General features: G+C 44.0%; 1 protein-coding gene across 1 annotated transcript in view; it reads left to right on the top strand.

Annotated features, from left to right (window-relative positions):
- THSD7A (thrombospondin type 1 domain containing 7A) overlaps positions 1 to 21,878 on the top strand; it is a 251,866-nt gene that overhangs the window by 27,147 nt on the left and 202,841 nt on the right. The window lies entirely within an intron of this gene.

Here is a 21,878-nt window from a genome sequence, read left to right as displayed (position 1 = left end):
CCCGAATCGGCCTTTTCAGCCACACTAGATGCTGTTCCAGAACCACCATTCAGAACACGATACCATAGTCTTTCGAGACTGAAGGTTGCCAACTACAACTACTATACTGTCTTAATTTGGGGGACTCTCAGCTCTTATTTACAGCAACTACCGTCAAGAGAAAATGTCTCCTGTGAGGGAGGCTAGGCTGCACCAGAGAACTCCTGAGCCAGTGCCCTTCACTGGAACACAGGGGGAAGCAGAGCAATGCCTTCTTTGAGACATTCTTCCTTTTACGAGGGAAGTCAGACTGAGGGCGTAATCCTAACCAACTTTCCAGCACTGGCATAGCTTTGCCAGTGGGGCATGTGCTGCATCCTGGAGTCGGGGGCAGTCATGGAGGCCTCCTTAAGGTAAGGCAATGTTTGTTCCCTTGCCTTGCAGTTGCATTGCCCTTATGTCAGTGCTGGAAAGTTGGTTAGGATTGCAGCCTGAACCACACAACTCTTGCGCCAGTGCCCCTTCCTAACTTCTCAATGGAACACAGGGATAAACAGAGCAAGGGCTGGCGATCGCACACATTCTCAGGAGAAATGCTTGTCAAAATTTTGGGGCAGCAGAACTTTGCAATGAGCCAGAAACACACTTCATTTTACTGTTCAGAGTTAAGACTAAAATGACTGTTATTTTTCTGTTATTTTACTGTTACTATCCCTTGCCATACCAAATACTTAAAAACATTGTTCAGGATTTCACCCTAATCAGCTCCTAAAGGGGAGAATCGAAATTCAGGTGTGAATTTTAGAACCCTTCATATCACTTAGGCCTGGCTGGCTTTTTCCCCTGTGCTACTGCCTGAGAGAGACCTGTGGCCAACATTGCAACCAAAGCCAGGCCAGCACTTTTAACTTAAAAAGTTGTAAGTTTTTTTTCCCTTACAACAATTACTGTATTTTAGAATAGAAACTATTCATGCTATATAGATGATTAGAATGCTTCTCAAATTGAATAGATTCAAATGGACCACTGTGTTTTTTTGAGACTTACCCTCAGGAAAGTGTGTACAGTATTGCAGCCTTAGGCAAGGAAAAGCAGCAGGCTTGCAAAGAGGAAGTCTGTGCATCTTTCCTGAGAGCTTGCAAACTCGGACCAAAGTGCAATTTTAGAATGGAAAAGGTCTGAGACAACAGTGAGTTATGTACACAAGCATGTCAGGAGGAACTGCCCAAGGGGATAAAGGGTTGAATTCAAGGCAGCAAAAACATAGGACTCTCCATCATTCTTCTCCCCAGTCTGGACTGGGTGACAACTCTCACTGGATTTTTGGACAGCTGAGAGAGAGAAGGAAGAACTCTGCCATCATGTGTTCTTTCAGTCTAGATGTGATCGTCTGAGCACTGTAACATATAGTAGTTGTCTGGCCAGAACTGAGTGATCGTGGATGCCTGGGGGTGGGTGTAGCATGTCTTGCTGTAATCAATAAAACTTCCTTTAATTGGATTTCACTGGTTAGTTGTCTCTTTCTGAGAGAGGAAAAAGATTCTGCCATAGGGGTCAGAATTGAGAAGTACTGATCACCTTCCTGACCCTTCCTTCTTGTGAGGTAGGTCACTTTGGTCAACCAATTTGACCCTGACAACCATATCAACTAATTTTTTTTTTTTTTTTGGAAGCACATAATTTTGCCAGTTATCTCCCATCTTTCAGTCTGCAATGGAGATTATACCTGGTCACTGTGCTCCAAGGAACATTCTGATCTACCAGTTAACCCAAAACAGGGGAGCAGAGGAAAATGGGCTTACACTGGCTTCCCCTGCCTAAAACTGACTGGTGGAATTTTAGTAGATTTTACATGTAGATAAAGCTGCTGGATCAGTGAAGGCACTTCTGCATAGCACCTGTTCAGTCATACGGTTCTGAATCCAGCTGGAGATGAGGATATTAATAATACTTTCCACTGAATATATTTTATCTAGATGCTGCCCTGAGTAGTGAACTCTGTAATGTAGTTATTTCCATGTTGCAGCTAGGAAACTGAGGCTAAGAAAAAGTGGCTTGCCCAATGTCACTCAGGCCCCAAATTTGAATGCGCAAGTCCCTTTATAGCAGCATGAAACTTGGGCTGCAGTAGCATGCTGCCAAGTGGCTGGCACAAATGGTGAGAGGCGTGGCATGTGCAGCAGTGGCTCCAGGAGGCTGGTAAATTGGGGGAAAGGGTGAGGAGAAGGAGGTTTTTGGGGGGGGGGGTTTGAGGCTGGGAGAATGAAACACAGGGGCAGGGAGTGGGCCAGAGAGGGAGGATCTCATTGGCAAATGTGCATGTTAGATCCCCCATGGTTTGGCCCACCCTGTCTCCTTTCTCTTCTTGGACTTATGCCAGCTATATATGGAGACCCATGGACCATCAGGGGGCTGACAGAAGTAAATAAAAGTATTTTGACTTAGCTCTGACAGGCTTCCTGATCGTCCCCCCATCAATGAATGCTGCAAACACCCCATTCATACCATTCTCTGGACTCCATTGAGGAGGCAAACTTTGCAGCATGGGATGGATTGTTGAATACCCTATTCTACAGGCCACTGAAACATAGATGATACTTTTATTTTAGAAAATCAAATTTTCCCTACTGGGCGACTTGATATAGCAGTTATTAAAACAGCTAAGTACTGAGTTCTGGTAAAAATCATTACTCCAGCAGCATAAAAGCATTACCATTTTAATTTAAAAGACTATGAAAATGATTAATTTCTACTAATTTTGGTTGTGTTTCTCTCCTGACTACTGCCATCTTCTAGCTGATAATACTGAAACATTAGTTTTATATTTCCATTTAGCATTTTGTTTGTACTTAAGGACCCAGTTGTTTTTCACTGGCTACCAGGACTGAGGAGCATATGAAATTGTAGACAAATGCCTGACCTTTCAGTATTATGTATTGCTTGCATTTAGAAAGCTGGGAAGACACAGATAGCTAACAGCTTAGGAATTTGCTTACAGACAAATGAGTCACAGCAGCACCAATGCATGCATAATGTATATATGATGTATAGGCTTCTTGTTAGTTTAATGGAAAATCCGATTTAAAAAAAAATCGTACCTTTGTTTTCTTCTGTAGTATAATGAAACTGTTCTCTTCTAAGATGAGACTAGTGATGATACATCCTGTTCTATTTCATTATTATGATATACACCCCAAGCCTATGCAGGGCTTACTGCAGCGAATCTCATGATCTGCTGTTATAAGTCCTGTTATGGTGGCATGAAAGACTGTCCTGTGTTCTGGAGTTGCTGCTGCAAATAGCCAGAGGCTCCACATGCCCTGCAGTGGATTGTGGACACTGCAGTGGAGCAGATACCGTGGTGGCAGGGGTAGTTCCTAGGTGGTTTGGTGGAGGAGCGGAGCAGAGAGTGGGATAGGCAGGAGGCAGCTTGGGGGCAAGAGGGTGGTGGATCTTGGTGGGACTAGTGCATGCCAAGAACGTATCCTAGTTTTTCAGTCTCAACACACCCCTTGAGTCTCTTCGGACTTATGCCACCTAAATAGCTGGCATAGGTCCAAGGAGACTCATTGATGGCCAGGCAGCCTACGGAAAGGTATATTTTTTACTTACCTCTCCCAGTCCATCTGATCCCCTCCCCCCCCCACCACAAGATGTAGCATGTGCTTTGGCAGCATGGCTTGGTTGCGTAAACGGGTGGGGGATAGGATTGAACCAATGGTCTCTTTAAATAACCACTTCAGATACCATGGCAGTAAAGAATAATTTTATACAGGTTTAATAATTGAAAGATCTCTCTGTTCATTTCTCTCACTATCATGCTAATGATACGTGGCAGCTTGACAGATTATCAGTTACTCAGCAGATGGACAGACTGTCGGTAATCAAATGCCCCAGCTTTTTGTTTTGTTTCTAGTCTCTTTCATTTTTAGGTACTGAACTAGGACAGATGGATTCACTCCTACTGACAAAATGGTGCTTGTTGTTCCATCTTCACTTTTTGGTACCACAAAAGCTGCTGTACATATGGATAGTAAGCCAGCTAGTGCAGAAATATAGTAGTAAATGAATACTAGCGGGGGGGGGGGGAGGGCTTGTGGATATTAACTTCTTGTATTTCTGGACCTCAGTCTGCAGGCAAGCCTGCTTCTGTGTAAATTGAGAAGCTTTCTATGATTAAAAATGTGTAGCGCTTAAAAAAATGTGTAGCGCTTTATTAAAAGTGGCACAGTAGAATGTTTCTGTGTGCATTTATGTATACACACACACACACACACACACACACACACACACAAAATAGTACTATCCAAATCACTTTCTCAGCAAATGATGTAAGGCAAATCTGAGACTTTCTTCCATCCATTATTTCTCTTTACTGGATTATCAAGTCTTGTCATTGCATTCCCCCAAGAATAAAATACGATGGTTGACCCCATTTATAAATAGAAAGCGTTTACATAGCGTTTTCATATTATTTTCATGCAGTTGTAAGTTCTCCTATTGTCCTGTTAGTTTGCCTTCAAACACAGCAAAGTACTTTGGGGCTGTATTCTTAGTTTTCTGGTGCCAAGGACTCCTTCCTCCAGAGGAAGAAAAGCCTATGCTCAGAACAAACATGAAAAAAACTCGTATGGAAATGCCTTTTGCCACAGAATAACTGCATGTTTGGGTGCCAAACCCATGTGGGTTTTTTTTATCTGTGAGCCATCTGTGAGATTTTCCCCCGCAGAGTATCTTTTCCGCTTTTTATTCCATAAGTTCCAAAATATGGATTTTGAATGTACAATAGGGAAACTTAGGGCGCAATCCAAACCCGCGCTGGAGCAGGCAAGCCGGGAGGTTTGTGGGCAGCAGTGCAGGTTTGTGGGCAGCAGCGGCTCAGCCAGAGGCAAAGGGAAAACTCTTCCCCTTACCCCTGGGTAAGGGCTGCTGGCCCCAATGGGTCTCCTCGGACCTGTGCCACCTCTGGAGGTAGCGCAAGTCCAAGGAGAGCAGAGCGACTTGTAGCTGCTCCATTCTCCGTGGGGACAGGGGTTAGGATCTGACATAACTTCTGGGTCCCATCCCTGCCTCCGGCTCCCCACCCACCCACCCCCGGGGCTGCCCGTTGCCCGCCCTCCCCCCACCCAGAAATGCCTCCTTCCCTCCTCCTCTCCACCCCCACGCCTACCTTTGCTGCTTGTGCCAGCACGAGTGCGCTGACACAAACAGCTGTAGGGAAGCCGCAGCGGAGGCTTATGCCAGCCTCCGCAGGCTGGCACTTCTCTGAGCGCCGGCCTGGCTTCCCTGTGTGGAGGCATGTGCTTTACGGCATGTTTGCGACCCTCTTATGCTGGCCCAAGGGACTTGGGCCGGTATAAGGCGCCCTTTGGATTGCTCCGTTAATGTGGTTTTGATATCTGTGAGTTTTGGGTTCTTGGAGGAGGTGAGACAGCTCCTTAGATTGGCTCCCAGCAGAGCCCACCTTTGCTGTACTTCCCTTGTTTTAAGCTTCAAGGGGCAGCTGTCTCTGCCCCTTTTCCAATAACACAATATCCCTGCCCTGTTGGTGCATGACTACATCACAGTAATGGTATGGTGGCCACCAAGGAGCATTCCATGTCATTGCTGCCCTTATTGGTTAGGTAAACTCCACTTAGGTTATTCCCATTTGCACTTGGTCAAGGTGTCCCATGAGCCTGGATGCAGCCCCATGACTGAGGGAGTTGTTTAACCCTTGGAACTGCAGTTAGCCTTGTCAGGAAACAACAGTCTTTTCCATCCTTGATTCTTTACAACAGTGGTGGGTCATGGCTGGGAAGTACTGGCTGGGAAGTACTACCAGGTTGGGAAGTACTGGCCAATGCCCCTTTAAAGGTTTGGGAGAGGGGAAATGCAGTAATGCAATCCCCAGGATTGTGTGTCACTGCCTGGGTCAGGAGGGTGTTTTTTGCTTACCTGCAGCCAGCTTTGCAGTCCTGGTAGTCTGGGGAGGGGGTTCAAGGAGCCCTCCACAGAGCTGCTTATGCCTGCAAAAGTGTAAAAAAGGAAAAAAAAAACAGGCATTTCCAGTTTTGTCACGAAAACTGGAAGTGCCCTTCCAGATGGCAATGATAAGCCAGTTTATCACTGCCATCTTATAATATCCTAAGTAATAATTAACACACCTCTGAAGTAAATCAGCAAAGTAAAATCTGCTAAAGATAAATAATGAATGGAAAGTAGACTTCTCATTTCTTCTTCAAGACCAGAGCACCTCTGTAGAGGAGCATGATTCATACACACATTCCTTTGGGTATGTAAAGGAACTGCAAGAGATCCACATACAAATATGAATGCGCATGGGTCCTCAATTTGGAGGAGGGATATTGTGCCTGAAATGTTTTAATTTTTTCTGAGATGCTAGGAGTGTTTGAAAGCACCTCATCTTGTCACCTGCCAGTTACTCTGGGCTAGTTTTGTGTGAAATCAGGAGATCTAATGCAGTTAAGAGAAGGAAAAGTGACTTCGTTCTCTGTGGAGCTTTCCTTTCTAAAAGGCTGCTTTAAATGAACAGAAGGATGACGCCCAAGGGGTAAGTTTCAGTTTTCTCCTCCAGGCCAATTGACATATTGTTAGGAGAAACTGAAACAGACCTCCCAGATGAAATGTGACCCATGGGAATGAGCCTGCACAGGAGCAATCACACTCGATAATTGCACATATTGTGCTACTGTGATTGAAATGCCTGAAAGGAAAAGTTGGTTGTTCTTTGTGCCCTGGAAGGAAAAAAAAAAAAATTCCTCTTCAGACAACTATACACATCTGTCACTTGTTAATATATCAGAGCTGGAATTCTGCCCATAGTTATCAGTAGAACATTGTATGGCACATTTTAATGTAGGCAGAACTGAAGTCTTAAGTTTTTTTTAGTAGCCCTTTAAAAAGATCTGCTGTTATACCTCGTACTTCACTGCAGTCCCAAAATATGCACAAAGATGAGGGCAAGCTTCTCAAACTGTATTTTGCAACCAGATCAGCTTAATTTAGGTTTGATAGTGACGAGGATGTAGGCAGCCTCTTTCTCCCTAAGCACTGACAGAGTGACTCAAAATTATTTTAATTTGATTCTTCATCTGCATAACTCTCTTATCCTGTTAACGCACATGAACATTATAAGGAAACAGAAGGCGTGAAAAAACTGGAAAGCTCTCTTAAAGACTACAAAAGTTCTTCAAGAGTGGAAGCGTGTCACAAATGAACACGGATCCCAGTGGCACCTCCAGCAACGTATTGGTTGAGAGGACAACCAGCTAAGGAATAAAGAAGATGACAAAAGTTAGAAACAATATTGATCTTAGCAGTGGCATCACTTGTGGGGTGCAAAGTGTGCGGACCATACTGGGTGACATCATCAGGGGGGGACTTGTCCAGTTACATCTGCTTCCATGGAGCTCAGCCGCATGACTGTGATTGCTTCAAGAACCTGTGTTCCCCCCTTGTGCTGCATCTATGCGTTCTGTGAAGCTTGGTGTAGGAGTGCATGTTGTAGGAGCGCACAGCCCCACCTGTGCAAGGGAACACTCTTGGTGCCTCCTCATTTTAAACACACCTCAGCTGAACTGAAGTGGCATGTGCAGCCTGCCCAGGGCCCATGTTGAGTTGGAATTCGGCAGCCACAGACAACCAAGAGAAGAGCAAGAGGCAGTAATGTGAGTGGACCGTGAAGGTCCATGGGGGTAGACCATGACTACACAGGGTGACACCAACTCTAGTGATGCCACTGGCTTAGGTACAGGGGCAAATTACATTACATGGGAGATCTTTGATTGGATCTCCTGATATCTCTTAAAACTTAAAAACAGCTGCAAACAGCCCAAATTGGCTTTTGTCAGCTTTCGTCCCTTCCCCCGACCACTGTCTTCCAGGTCAAATCCACTTCTCTGAAGCTGATATTGGTGGGAAAAGAAAGATGTAATTTGAGCATCTGTTGTTGTTCAAAGCTTTGAATGCACAGGGGGGCCCTATATCCACAGATCCCATATCCGCAGATTAACTTCCGATCAGGTCCGCACCCCAGGCCTCCTAATGCCTTATAAGGCATTTAAAAACATCACTTCCGGTTTCTCTGTGAAACCAGAAGTCACATGTTTTGAGCTCTAAAGCTCGATCTGAGCCTGGCAGAGATGATGGATGGATGCCTGTGGCCTCTGCTGAACTCAGAAGCCCCTTTGGAGGGAAGGGGAGCAAGGCTCCCCTCGTCTCCGGAGGGGCCTTACTGCAGGGACAGACGTTCACTCGTATCCGCGGTTTCAGCTATCTGCGGTAGTTCCAGAACAGAACCCCCATGGATAAGGGCACAGTTGTATTGTTCAAAATAACAATAATACTGTACTCTAACATGTCTATGAAGTTTCTCTTGGAACAGATTTTCTCAGGGCCAAATAGACATGCAAAATGGGAATGTATGTGTGGGTCTACCTTCTGGCACCAAATTCAACAGGGAAGTCTTTGCTTGAATCAAAGCTATCTGTGCATACAAAAAAAAAAATCACCTGGATAACCTAAAGACCTTTAAAAGGCCGCTGTATTTTTGCTTTTTGTGCATCTCTAGAAATAGCTGGACCAGTGCTGTTGTGGCCAGAAGACGCTTCATTCAATAGTTGACGTCTTGTTTTAGGAAATTCATATATGTGGTTAATTCAGACTTGTGGTTTAAGTAGCTTGTCGGTTTTTATGGTCCAGCACTAAACTATTAAATTAACATGAATATCAGCAACAAAAATGTGTTGATGAACTGGTGGCCACCGTACATATACCAATTCCTGCTGAATTTTTTTCTCATTTGGATTTAAATTCTTGTTGAGTAATCTCTGCTAATTCTAACTGGCAATACTTTTGCAACATGAACTCTGTGATATTCTCATGAAAGGCCCTTCCATTTTCATCTGCATATTTGCATGTTAATGGTCAGTTTCCAGGCAGGGATGTAATGCCAAAATGGCATGTTGCTTTTGTCAAGACAAATATATTGCGATGATATCCCAGCAGAATATCAGTCTTGAGGAAAATGATACCCCTCTGCCCTTTCTGTGCATGACCAATGGGGACTTGTCTGGCTATATAAAGTTTTGCATCTGTTTCATTTAAAGCAGAAAGCTTCCCATGCAAAACATAGCTCAAGGATGACATTTATGTGTATAAGACTATAAAACACTCTAGGCCATAAACCAATGAATGGACTACATAATCTCTGAATATGTTTGTTCCATCTGTGGCAGAAATAATACTGACAATATTCATTTATTTTATTGGTCCAGGGCTGCTCCAGATCATCTAGCACAGATGGAACTGGAAGGGATGGGGCATAGGGGTTAGTATCATTTGATGCATCTCTGTAGGAAACAAACAAAAAAAAATCACCTGTTAGTTATTAGACCATCAAAGTACTACCAATTTGTGACAATCTTCTTTAAAAGCTCTTCTCGAATTTCTGTGTTTGTGAATTGATGTCTCTTAACATGCAAAAGATGAATAAAATATTTTGATTTTTGTAAGGAGCAGGTTGCTGCTGTCCAGCTGATTGTGGGGACTATCTCGGCCCCGAGGTACTGCAGTGAGAGGTCCATGCAACTGAGGGAATACACCCCGTTCAGGACTGAGCAGTTGTGGGGGCGGTAAACCACTGTGGGGCAGACAGAGCCTTTAGTGCTGCCTCAGAGCTGGGGTGGAAAGGGGGTTGAGGCACCTCCTCCATCCTGGAGATTCAAGAGGCCTCCCAGGGAGGTTGTGGCTGGTGCCAATCAAGCTGGGCCTCCTTACTACTCTCAGATCCTTCCCCCACGGCTCCTCATCACATTCTCATCATAGGCAGGCAGTCCCTTTTGTAGCTTTCCCACCAGCTTGCCTTCCCCCTCCCCTTCCTGTCTCCTCCCTGCTCTTTCAGGTGTCGTCCCCCCCCCCCCCGCAAGTATGTTAGCTGAGGCAAACCCAGGCATGTGCCTGTTTAGCTTGCCTTCAGGCTTGTGAGTGTCCCAGCTGCTGGCATTACTGTGAGTCCTTTCCAGTCCCCCAGGTAAGTCAGCGGACGGACAATTTTGTTAGGCTTTACATATGCAACAAGTCTTCTGAATGAAGTCCAAACTAGATGATATGCCAGTCAAGTGATGGGGGGGGCTACATGTATGGTTGTTCAAATTTAAATAGCACGTGCTCAGGATCCTGATATGGGTCAGGGCTGGAGTGCTGATCTTTCATCCTACCTCCTGCTAAGGTCCCAATCAGGATCTCCCTGCTTGCCTGCTAGTTTGCAAGGAATAAAGCTCCCATTGCACCATTGCATGGCTGTCAGGGATGGTGGGGAAATGATCTGGATGTGAACCATGGGAGCCAAATGATTAAGGGTCCCCACCCCCATTTTCAGTCCGGATCTGAACTGAGACTTTGTGTAGCTATTTGTATGTAAAACATCAAACGCACAGGCCCCAATCATGTGATAGGCATATTTAAGTTGGACCTGAACAGTATATAAATGAAGACTGTCTCAGGTGCTCTCTCCTACAAAATCAGAATTAGGGTTCAGCTAGGTTGGGCAGTGGATGAGGGGTCCCATTCATCAGAGGGCCCAGCTGGCTGACTTCCACGGTGGTGGTAGTGGTGGTGTCCAGTGTGTGCTATAAGAGTACAGGTAAGGGTGTTTGGTGATCTACAGGGTAGCACCAAGAAGGACTACATCTACCCTTGAGAAATCTGATGTTTCTCCCCAACTTGAAATCATGATGAAAATACACATGCAATCATGCCCTGGTTGTGTGTTTATGTGTTAGAATTTCCTATAAAGTCCCGCAGAAATGTAGGATAAGGGTCATATTTCCACCCCTTCACCCTGCTGGGCATCTGTCTGCCAACTGACAGCCCTCATCCTGAGTAACATGAGGAAGGAAAAGGATGGGGAGCTTCTTGACTGACTTCACTGCTTCACTTCTCTCCCTCTGTCATCTACACATCCCCACACGATCACACACACGCACACACACACACACACACACTCGAGCCTTCTGGGTAGCATGCAAGGCTGAGCCAGGAGGTCAATTGCTCTGTGGGTTAAAGCACTAGGCAGGTTGTTTTAATCAAATCAGAGGAAAAGATTTATCAGGGATTAAAACAGAATAAGAAAAAAACTGACAATCAGATTCTATATTTAAGATCTAGAGGCAAAGTTCCAAAGAAAAATGAGAGGCTAAAAATACTTCCCTGACTTCAAGCATCCACCTCCTGCCACCAGAGGGGAAGATTGTCCTAGGAGTTTAAACTCTTTCCTAGCTGGTCAGCATAATGGCTGACATCTTGGCTGAGCTAACATCTTGCAAAACCCAACTCATGCCTTGCGCATTTTGGCTCTGATGTCCATGTGCTCCAGCTCTCCCCCTAAACCCAAGTGGGCAGCACTTTGATCCTGTATCAGAAAGCCCAGCTCCTCCTTCCACTTCTGATGGACTGGCTTTAAGTTAGCCATCATTCACATTTCCCACTCCGAAGCCAGCTGAACAAAATTGGACCAATCCCGGTGTCAGCTGGTATCAGTCAAGACTGTTGTTCTCTGGTGATTCCAAGCAGTCCTGGGACTCTAGTTTACATCTGAAAGAAGAAACTTATGCATGATATGTGAACAGAGCTTGTTGTGGAATCTTTGGATCTTTGTTGAGCTGGCAGATGGAGAGAGTTTCTGCTAAAATCTATGTATCAGGACTGGAATCCAGGTACTGCATATAATCCAAGTCAAGGGAGCTGCCAGTCGAAAAGATTTGGCTACCACTGAATTGCAGCAGTGACCCATTTTGGACACAGTTTGCCCTTGACAAAGTCCCCTGTGTTTTTGGTACCATTTGAAAATTATCAACTGCATCCAGTTTTCTCCAGCTGCCTTTTCTCCAATTTGCTAAGCTGGACCATTGGGCTCTCTGCTTCCTGGTCTCATGATATCAGAAGTCAGTGTTGCTAAACCAGTGGTATAGGTACTACCTGTGGCACTTGAGGTAGTGTCTGGTGGTACATGCAGGACCCCTGGACACCTGCCACTCAGCAGTGAGACCAGAAACACAACTAACAGCGGTAGGAGGCTTGGCTTGGCTGGCAGAGCTCCAAAGCCTGCTTTTCTGCACTCGAAAAAGCCCTCCTGTCCACCCCAAGCCTCTTACTAATGTTTGTTGCATTGCATCTGACCTCCCAATTCAGAAGTAACTGGCAATGACATCATCCAGTGGTACTTCATATAGGTGGACCATGTGAAGTGGTACGGCGGAGGACAAACCTTGAGAAACACTGTTCTAAGTGGTCCTGCTGTTTAAGGAGACACTACTACCTGCATTTTCCTCTCAGGAGAAACCTCTCAGGCAGCCTCATTTGTGCCATCCTCAGGTTTCTTAGCTGAAAACAACAGGAAAACAATTCTAAACCCATCCAGCTGGAGTACAGGTCTGGTTCAGACCTCATTGTTAAGGTGTTCCCTAGCACACCCAGAGTCTTTCCAGGGCCAGACAGTCTTTCCAGGGCACAACATTTGAAAATGCCAGATATTTCAGAAATTTGTTCCTCTGTATAGCCAATGACTGTCTTGATTGTCAGTGACATCTTGCCAACCAATGATGTGCTGCAGATTTGAATGAATACCATTGCTACTCAGTGTTTCTGTAGGATAGTTTTTTTTGTTTTTGTTTTTTACATTTGCAGTTATTCTAGTTGGATGGATTATTGATGACATTGCTGTTCAGATCTGATGACAATTTAATACAGTACATGGTAAACTGGACTGGATGACCTTTGCTACAATTGATGTTGGCCTTTCTCAGTATTAAGTGACCACTCAATTTATCTAACTTATAGGAAATATTGTGATTGCTAAATGAACTGTCCAAGGTAAAGATATCTACTGTTCATCTTGAAAAGGTTCAGTGCATACAAGTAATAAAGAAAGGTCGAAGACCATGACTTTGTAGATTTTTTTGTTACAAAAAAACTAGTGCATTTTCAAAAATAAAAGTGGTAGAAAGCAGCTGCAATCTAAATAGTTACTGCATCAACAATTGAATATAGACCAACTGAGAACATTTTCATAAAGCACCAGGGGTTCCTCAATATCAAGTATCTATTAATGAAACTAATTTTCTGTGCTAGTTTCTTTTCCAACTTGTAAATCAAATATTAATATTTTGAGTTCCATGATAAAGGTGAACTACAAATCAACAAAAACCACAAATTAAGTAATTCTGTGTATGTTTATTTGGAAAGTTTTTGAGTTATTTAAATTTTGTTTACAAAATATCTTTATTTGTGTAATATTGTTTGCATTTTCCACTTTAAGAAACTCTGTTATCAAAATATTGTCCCAAGCATGAAAATGTGATGGCATACGGACAAGAACTAAGACCTAAGTTTTTATAAAGAACAGAAGAAGAGTTCATCCTGTCTGAGGATGTACCACTTCAGGCTGGGAGGGTCACATCAAGGCAGCCCAATCCTATTCAGCACTTGTGCAGTGGGGCCACATGGCCCACACTGTATCCAGTGCTGGGATTAAGCAGGCCAGAGGCCTTCTTGGAGCAAGGCAACTTTTGTTCCCTTACCCCATGTCAAGCCCTAGCCTGCCCAACGGTTTTTGCTGGTTTTGCTAGTTGCTAATTTTGCTGGTGCTAGTCTGAGAGGCCCCACGTAGAGCTTTTGGCACCTGGGTGGGGATTAGGTTATGGCAGAGGAGGCCTCTTCCACCAACCCTACCCCTTCTTGGGCCTAAGCACCCTGCTTCACACCCCAAAACACCACCTACTTCTGTTCCACTCTCCACACCCCTGCTTTGTTTTTTCCTGTACTCACCAGCACCAGTGGCCAGAGGTCTGGATGGGGTGCTGGTGGGGCAGTGCAGACCTTTTCTTTCTTTCGTTCTTAAGGAAGCTCCTTTATAATGTGTCTGACAGTTAGTCCATTTAGTTCAGTCTTTCCTGCGTGACTGATCGTGGCTTTCCAGGAATTCAGACAGGGATCTATCCCAGCCCCAGCTGAAGGTGCTGAGACCTTCTGTCTTCAAAGCTTCTTTCCTATCATTGAATTGTGGCCCTTCCCAAGGAAATGTTGGAAGAAGGATGGCAGGCTAGAACTCTTCCCATTGACTTCTTCTTTTCTAAGTGGAAGGATTTATTTTTCCCCCTCATAGAAGATCATTCAATTATTCAGGCCTCTACCTGTGGTCTGGAGTGGTAGAGTCAAAATACAGGTTTGCAACTTCATCTGCTTCTTTTAGAGAATTAGGCCTTAAATAGTTTGTGAAGTACGAGGAAAACTGTCAGATGGTTGTTCTTGAGGGAGATGCCTAGTTCATCTGTATGATTAGTTATTTATAAGTGATTCATCAAGTTGATTTGTCAGTGTTTTTAATCACTTGCAGACAGATACTTTTTAAATCATTAAGCTTGGTTTTTAAAAACAACCACACACATTTAATCACATTTTAAAATTTTAGTTTCAGGCAGTTGGTCCTTAAGCAATGATATGTGAAATGCCCCAGGTTCTTTGACATTTCATTGTGTTTTCCTCACTTTAAATGGACAAATCTAAATGTGTTGCAGTGTCCACAGGTTACATTCCTACATTTACAAAACTAGTGCAATAACCTGAGTTGTTTTCCCTCATGCACACACACATTGTAGTTTGATTGAGATTTCATTATAGGCTTGTTAGCACTGTCAAGTGAAAGGGGTAGGGTAGATTGTCTGGTTGTTAATTAGGTCCCATCAGCAAAATTATTAGCACAGTAGGCCAGAATTACTCCTGCAAAATGAAAGCTGTAATAATCAGTACTGTATGTAGGTCAAATAGAAGAGCAGGCCGATTATGAGGGCCTGGAGGGTGCAATGCTCACCATGAAGCTGGAGATTTGGAAGGGTTCCTGAATCCTTTTTATAGCACTAACATTGGGATTTGGCATTATTTGCCATTAAACACAATCAAATCAAGCTAAATGCCCAAATAGAGACCAAGAACAATTTGACATTTTGTCATATTCTCCTTGAACTGTTGAATGTGGTTCCTGTTCAGAACACACATAAAGCAAAACTTATGAATGTGTTTGTAATGTTTAAATCACAACATAGAATGGACGCTGAGGGTTCACAACTGGATTCACGTAGGCTGGGGTGGGCAAACATTTTGGCAGGAGGACCAGTGTGGCTCCAACAGTCTCTATTGGGCCAGAGGCTCATTGGAGGCTGGGGGCTCCCCGCGGGCCAGATTGGGTCCCTGAAGGCCGCAAATGGCTCCCAGACCAGGGTTTCCCCACCCCTGATTTAGACAGGTGAATATCAGATCCAAACTGTGGAAATGTATATTGTTCAGATTGCTAGTTTATTTGCATTATGGAAATAGCAAGGTTAGTGAGTAACTTTATTAATTAAGATACTTACATCACAATGGATTTATGAAATGTCGAAGACTTAAAAGTAACACTGATGGTAGCTGCAAGCCTTTGCTTTGTGGAAAAAAAAATGAAGTTGAAATCATTTTCATTGGCTTGTGAAATATACTATTCACATGCCAAGGGTCTGGATGCTTTCTGCCCCTGCCCATCCCTTTTCACGCATGCATTCCTTCAACCCAAGGTTGTTATAATGTCTGAATAAAGAGCATTGTTAACCCTGGTTAATATAAATTCTGGCAAAATCCTAACCTCTTGTGGTAGAGCACAAGCCTTGGTTCAATTCCTGGAATCCCCAGGTAGCATTGGGGAAAAAACCCCAACCTGAAATCCTAAAGCAGAGGTTCTCAGATTGATTGATGGTCGTGAGCCAACAGCCTGGGAAGCCCTGTCCCTGCTCTCCTAAGGGGTGGGGTGGGGGGATGGATGACTGTGCCCCAGTGGGACAAATGGGCTTTTTTTTTTACTCCCCTCTGCCAGCACCAGCCTCCAGGGGACACAGGGAGTCCTGCGGAACCTTCTGCAGGGCTCCCTGTGCCTCACAATGTTTAAAAATAGCGATTGTGACCCACTTCCAGACTGTGATTGCAAAACTGGAAGTGAGTTGTGGTAGCTATTTTTAGACATTCTGAGATGCAGGGAGCTCTGCAGAGGGTTCCACAGGGTTTCCAGCACCCCCAGAGGTCAGCGCTGGCTGAGGTGGGTTTTTTAAAAAGCCCCTTTGTCCTCGGTGGCAGCACAATTCCAGGGATCACTTGGCCACTGTCTCCCCTGCCCCCCGCAAACACTTAGAGCAGCTCAAACTCTACATGAGAGTTTGAGAGCCACTGTCCTAGAAGCCACTATTAATGTATATTCAGTATTGAATTAGCAATGATTTGACTTAGTATAAGCCTGCTTTCTGTGATCTCCCTATGATCAGGGTGCTGAAATGGTTTCAGGGTGTCTCTAATGTCACTTGAACCAGAATTAAGAATAGCCGAACTTAATGCTCGGGCAGTGCATTAAGAATTTGTGCATGCGAAGGGATGGCTTGTGCAATCTTGTTGCCTGCTCTCACCGTCTTTATCCCAGATGGTGCTATTGATCTCATGAGCCTCATGTGTGAAACATGACTTTTTTATTGTGTAAAATTGTCTGCTTAATAAACTCTTCAGCTGCATCACATTACATTTAAATAAATGTTTGACTTGTGTTTTAAGTGCTTATGGGCAAATTTTAGTCAATGGAAGAAATCAACTCTTATAGAAGAGCTTGCTTAAATTTCTTTATACTATAAACCACTGTCTCTTTTTGTAGTTATAATGATTATGCATCTTAAATCTTTACTGCTCAAGTTATTAGCAACTCATTAGTTGCTGGGGAAAAAATTAGTTCTCTGCTACAGTGATAACATTAAATTCAGTACTAATAAGTGCATTCATAAACAAAATGTTAAAATGGCTTTCAGCATATTACTAAATGAGCAAAGCTTGGATAACGTGTTGCACTAAGTCAGATCACATGCTATCGTTCCTTTAAAAATCTTTTTTTTCCCAAATCAGCATCATAAAGAAAAATCTTCTTCCTGAGGCATGAAACTTTATAACCTCCTATAATGAGCCTTGTCTTGCTCACCAAAGAAATGGTTTATCCCTCTGATTGAAGCTGAGTTTAGTATTGATACTGGCTGCTGCTGGTGTGCGCATGTACATGTGTACAGCCTACGTGTGTACATGATGCTAACTCTGTTCGCAGGGCTAATATGGACACTTGTACACTGGGTTCCCCTTATCTGCAGGCTTGGATTTGAGCATCCAGAGATGTGAAGCCCACTTCTCAGAGGGATTCCCGGATGCGACCAATAACTGCTTCCAGTTTGCATTGGCAATTTCTGGTCAAGTCTGGGAGGTGTTCTAAGGTGTTGGGAGAGCATGCATGGCCTCCGCATGCCTCAGCCAGATGTGACAAGGAGTCACCGTCGTAAACAGAAAGTGGCTTCCAGTTGCATCCGGGAGGCCTTCTAAGGAAGCTGGGAGGCCATTGTGTCCTCTGGAGGGCCCAGAACAGCCTTTGGGTAAATTATTATGGCACCACAACTCTTGACACCCCGCAGATTTCAGCATTCACTGATTCTGGTATCCACAGGAGGTTGTGGAACCAATCTGGTGTGAATACCAAGGGCCTACTATACTATTCACGCAACCAACTGTGTATACTAAATGCATTGAAGGTAGACTCTGTGCAGAAGAGCAAATTAACTCATAGAGGTTGGGGTCAGAACTTGCTGTGGCAGTTCCTCTCCTCCAGATGTTAAGTTGACTCAGTTGGTCACAGGATAAGGGCTATTGTGTTTGTGATCTGAACCTGTTTACTCACAGAGAACAAAAACTGCACCAATGGTCGTGTGTCACAACTCTGCAGCTGCTCAAGGTCCAGCAATCAGTGCCCTTGGGTCCAAATCTCACTGGGTGTTTATCATGCTTATAGCATGATACGTTGGAGTTCTATCAGCTCCTAAGGTTGTATATGAGTTTTTGTCCCAGTCTGAAAGCAGAGCTGGCCCAGTAGTAAGGCTAACTAAAGCAGTCAGCTCGGGTTGCAGAGTGGTGAGGGAAGGATGCCTGTTTTTGTCTACCTACTTGCCTTCAGTGCTGCTCCTTCTCCTTCCGCTCTCTGGATTGAAAAGACTCTCTGGATTGAAAAAGGGGGACCAAGAGGAAGAGAAAATGTGGAGAGGAGTAGAGTGCTCATAGGAGATTGAGAGACGCAGAGTCTGGTACATAATCTGGTAAGAAGACAGCATTTGACATGCTACCTCAGGCATCAAGAAGTCTCGGCTTGGCCCTACTTGAAAGGAATGTGTTCCAACAATTCATCACACTTGAGCCTAATTGCCCTACTGTTTTCTTCATAACCATTCAAAACTGATTTTGCAGAAGAAGCAGTAGGTTTCGTTCATGTAACCTTTCATAGCCGCAGCATCTCTGCCCTGTATCGCCCCAGTTTGCCCCTCATCCGGATCCATGTTGAATCTTTGAAGCCTATCATAACCTCACCCCACTAGATATACACATTATTTATCTTGACTGGATTATCCAAAACATTCCTTGAGCATGCAGGTGTGTTCTGATCCTAAAGACCATGAATAGGATGATGAAAGATGCGACTCAGAGTGTGGCACAGCTCATGAATGGCACAACTCTGACAACTTAATTCTTTCCGGTGGTTTTTAAATTGCTGTTTGGAGCAGCTTTCATCATACTTTTTGCTTCTTTACATTCCAAAAAGACATTTTTTTGCCGCTGTATTCCTCCCAGCAATATTATTTTGCGACTTCATTGTGGCCCATACAGAATATTTCTGTTTTGGGGCTACAATTATAAATACCATTAGAACGGTACTTTGTTGTTCCGTATTCTAAATCCCTGTTCCCTGTGTAGCATCTTCTTGTATCATTCCAATTAATTTGGTATCCCTGCTTTTCTCTCTCTCTCTCTCTTTCTGACTTTCTTATGATGTTTGCAACCTAAACATTTCATTAGAGCAGATTTTTGCATTTAATTGCTTATTTGTGGCGCTGGATGTGAGGATAAAGAAGGGAACTCCTGAATTATTCATAGTCGCTCTTCACACTGGAGGTGTTAGCTGATGCTGAACTAGACTCAGAGGCCTGGGTGTAAAACGGGAAAATCACATTGTTTTATTTCTGTCTGGTGGTTGCAACATGGCAAGCCTAGCTTTTAAATGTTAACTTCAAACATAGCTTTGCATAATCGTATATATCAGCATTACATGTGACTCTGATAACTGCAAAAGATATCAATCAAAGTACATAAATCTGATAACTGTATAGTGAAATCAGTGTTGGGTTTGATCTGCACATCTGTTTTGGTGCTGTTGGGAGACACAACCCTATTTGTTGTGTTAGATTAACTGTATCTACTGAGTCAAATGCTTGTGAAGTAACTGGAATTGCACAATCCATTGTGAAACCATGTGAATCTCTGACCTGAACATTTCAGCAGCTAATTCAGTGCGTTGACTGTGGCCCAAGTTAACAGACAGTGGGTGATGAATGCCCTTCAATGGCAAATACATGCTAAAAATATCAAATAGTAATTGCCAGCCATTGTTCTTTCTCTGAAAGATAGAGATTTAATGAGCCCAAATACTGAAGTAATCTACCAGTAAAAGCCGCTACAGAGCAAGTTTCAGCTACTTGACGGGAAATATGGAAGCGACCATGTTCTTTTTTATAATGCGGATAATTAACTTTATTTTCAGTGACACTTTTGACAGCATTATATTTGCCTTCAGTGTGGATTGTTAACTCCCCAGTGTGTGCGATTTCATTCTTTATGGAAATGTTGTCAGAATAAAACAGGGAATAGAATGGAAAGTGGGTCATATGTACGGAATCCAGTTCCACATTCACTTTCCAGTCTAGCTTAATAGAACCTGTTTAACAAGTTGACAGAAATAGGCCTTATGTCTTCAACTTCTCTATTTCGTACCCCTTTTCCATTATAATAAAGTGAAATCTTAGTCAAGGCAAATAGGACAGAGCCATAGTGTCCATTCCAGAGCTTGGATTCTCAGTCTACTATTGAGGAAGGGGAGCTGTCCAACCTGGTAGCTAGGACTGGAGGACAGAGACAAGGAGCTAGTCAGAAAAGTCAATGGAGCCCTGATCCTGAGACTTATTTGAGTTCAGGCGCAATCCTAACCAACTTTCTAGCACTGGCATAGCTGTGCCAGTGGGACATGTACTGCATCCTGTAGTTGGGGGGCAGTCACCGAGGCCTCCTCAACATATGGCAATGTTTGTTCCCTTACCTCTAAGTTGCATTACCCTTAAGTTGGTGCTGGAATGTGGGTTAGGATTGTGCCCTTCATGATTCCTCCTCCCAAATAGGGCTCTGGGATAGAAGACCTCATGCTGCCAGCCATAAGCTATGCCTTCTGAACCTAAGCTGGCCTTCTTGCTGTCTCTACTCTTGGGGTCCTGCAGATGTGATTGGAAGAGGAAGTATGGAGCTAGTAATGTGAGACCAGCTCAAGTATGTCAGATCATCCCAACTCAGCAAACACTCTGGGTGGGTGCCTCTAGGGCTGTTATCCCACCGCTTTGGGTGTACTGACGCCTCCTGGATCCTGCAGCTATTAGGCCCTACAGTGGACATAGAGGCCAGAGGAGGGGGTGGCTAGCCATTGTGAAAGATGACCCTGTCCTACTTGGGACATTCTTTGCTTTTTAAGCTCAGTATGATCAGTAAAAATAAAGCAAAAATAGTTAATCTTGTCTGTGGAAAACCTGGGGAAGACAGTAATTGGGGAAGAAACCGACCTCTGGTTAATCTCATGAATGATTAGTATGATCCCTGCAGGAAGAAACCATACAAAGCAAAATGGCGGCAGCAACAGGAAAACCTAGGGAGATTAAAGCATCTAGCTCTCTAAAGCAGAGGTTCTCAAACCTTGAGGGAGCTTTACTTCCTCAGTAAGTTCTTGCGGGGGAGGGGCTAGGGCAGCGACGTGACACCCAGGATCGCGTTGCGAAGGGGGGCGAGGGGGGTACTTTGCACTCACATTATGTAGGCAGGGCTGCAGGAGGAAGCTTGGAACTTTCACTAAAAGCGGGCGCAAAGCATCTCCTGCAAAACGGAAGTGCTTTTAGCGAATGCTCTAAGCCTTGGGGAGAACTGTGCAGGGCTGCGCAGGGGTTAGGATTGCGCCCCAAGTCTTTTAAGGTTTGTGCCTGAGCAAAGCAATGTGAATGGAGTGAACCATTTATGAGTGATTTCTTATCATTGGGCTTCCTTTTCAAATTGATTATAATTCATGAATGCATCCAATGGTCCTTCTCGACTAGACATGAAGCCAAAGAGCTTTTTAGCCATCTGAAGTTAGATTTCCCACAATCAGAGATGGAAACCAATAGCAACCTTGCAGTAAGGAATCTGGATCTTTGACTACACCAAAAATCTAAGGAAAATAAGAAAAGACATGGATGAGCAGTTTGATCCACACCAACACATGTACATATCCCTCTGGTTCATTCCTTGGTGAAACTATAGGCAAAGAAAATAGACCAGCCATTTTCAACCACTGTGCCGTGGCACACTGGTGTGCCGCGAATGGTCCCCAGGTATGCCTCGGGAATTTGGGAGAGGGTCATTTATCAATAGGACCATTGGGGATGTGAGCCCCCATTGATAGCACAGTGTGCCTTGTCAATTGTCAAAAAGCTGATTGTGTGCCTTGACCATTTTAGTGCCTTGCCAGTGTGCCGCAAGATGGAAAAGGTTGAAAATCACTGGAATAGACTGTTAAGTCCAATTCTGTATTGATTTTTGTTTAACTGTTGCAGATTTGCAGCTTGTTCACCTAAGGTTCTCTCTGTTCTTCTATTTGTTCATGATACTGTATGTTCAGTTAATGCTGGATATAATGTTAAGATGCTTAAGCGTTCATTGTCTGGAGGAAAAAGAGGAAG

Source organism: Tiliqua scincoides, chromosome 5 (genome assembly GCF_035046505.1).
Source record: "Tiliqua scincoides isolate rTilSci1 chromosome 5, rTilSci1.hap2, whole genome shotgun sequence".
In the NCBI taxonomy this organism is placed as follows: Eukaryota; Metazoa; Chordata; class Lepidosauria; order Squamata; family Scincidae; genus Tiliqua; species Tiliqua scincoides.
Note: the sequence above shows the minus strand (reverse complement) of the source record. Positions and strands in the feature narration are given on the sequence as shown.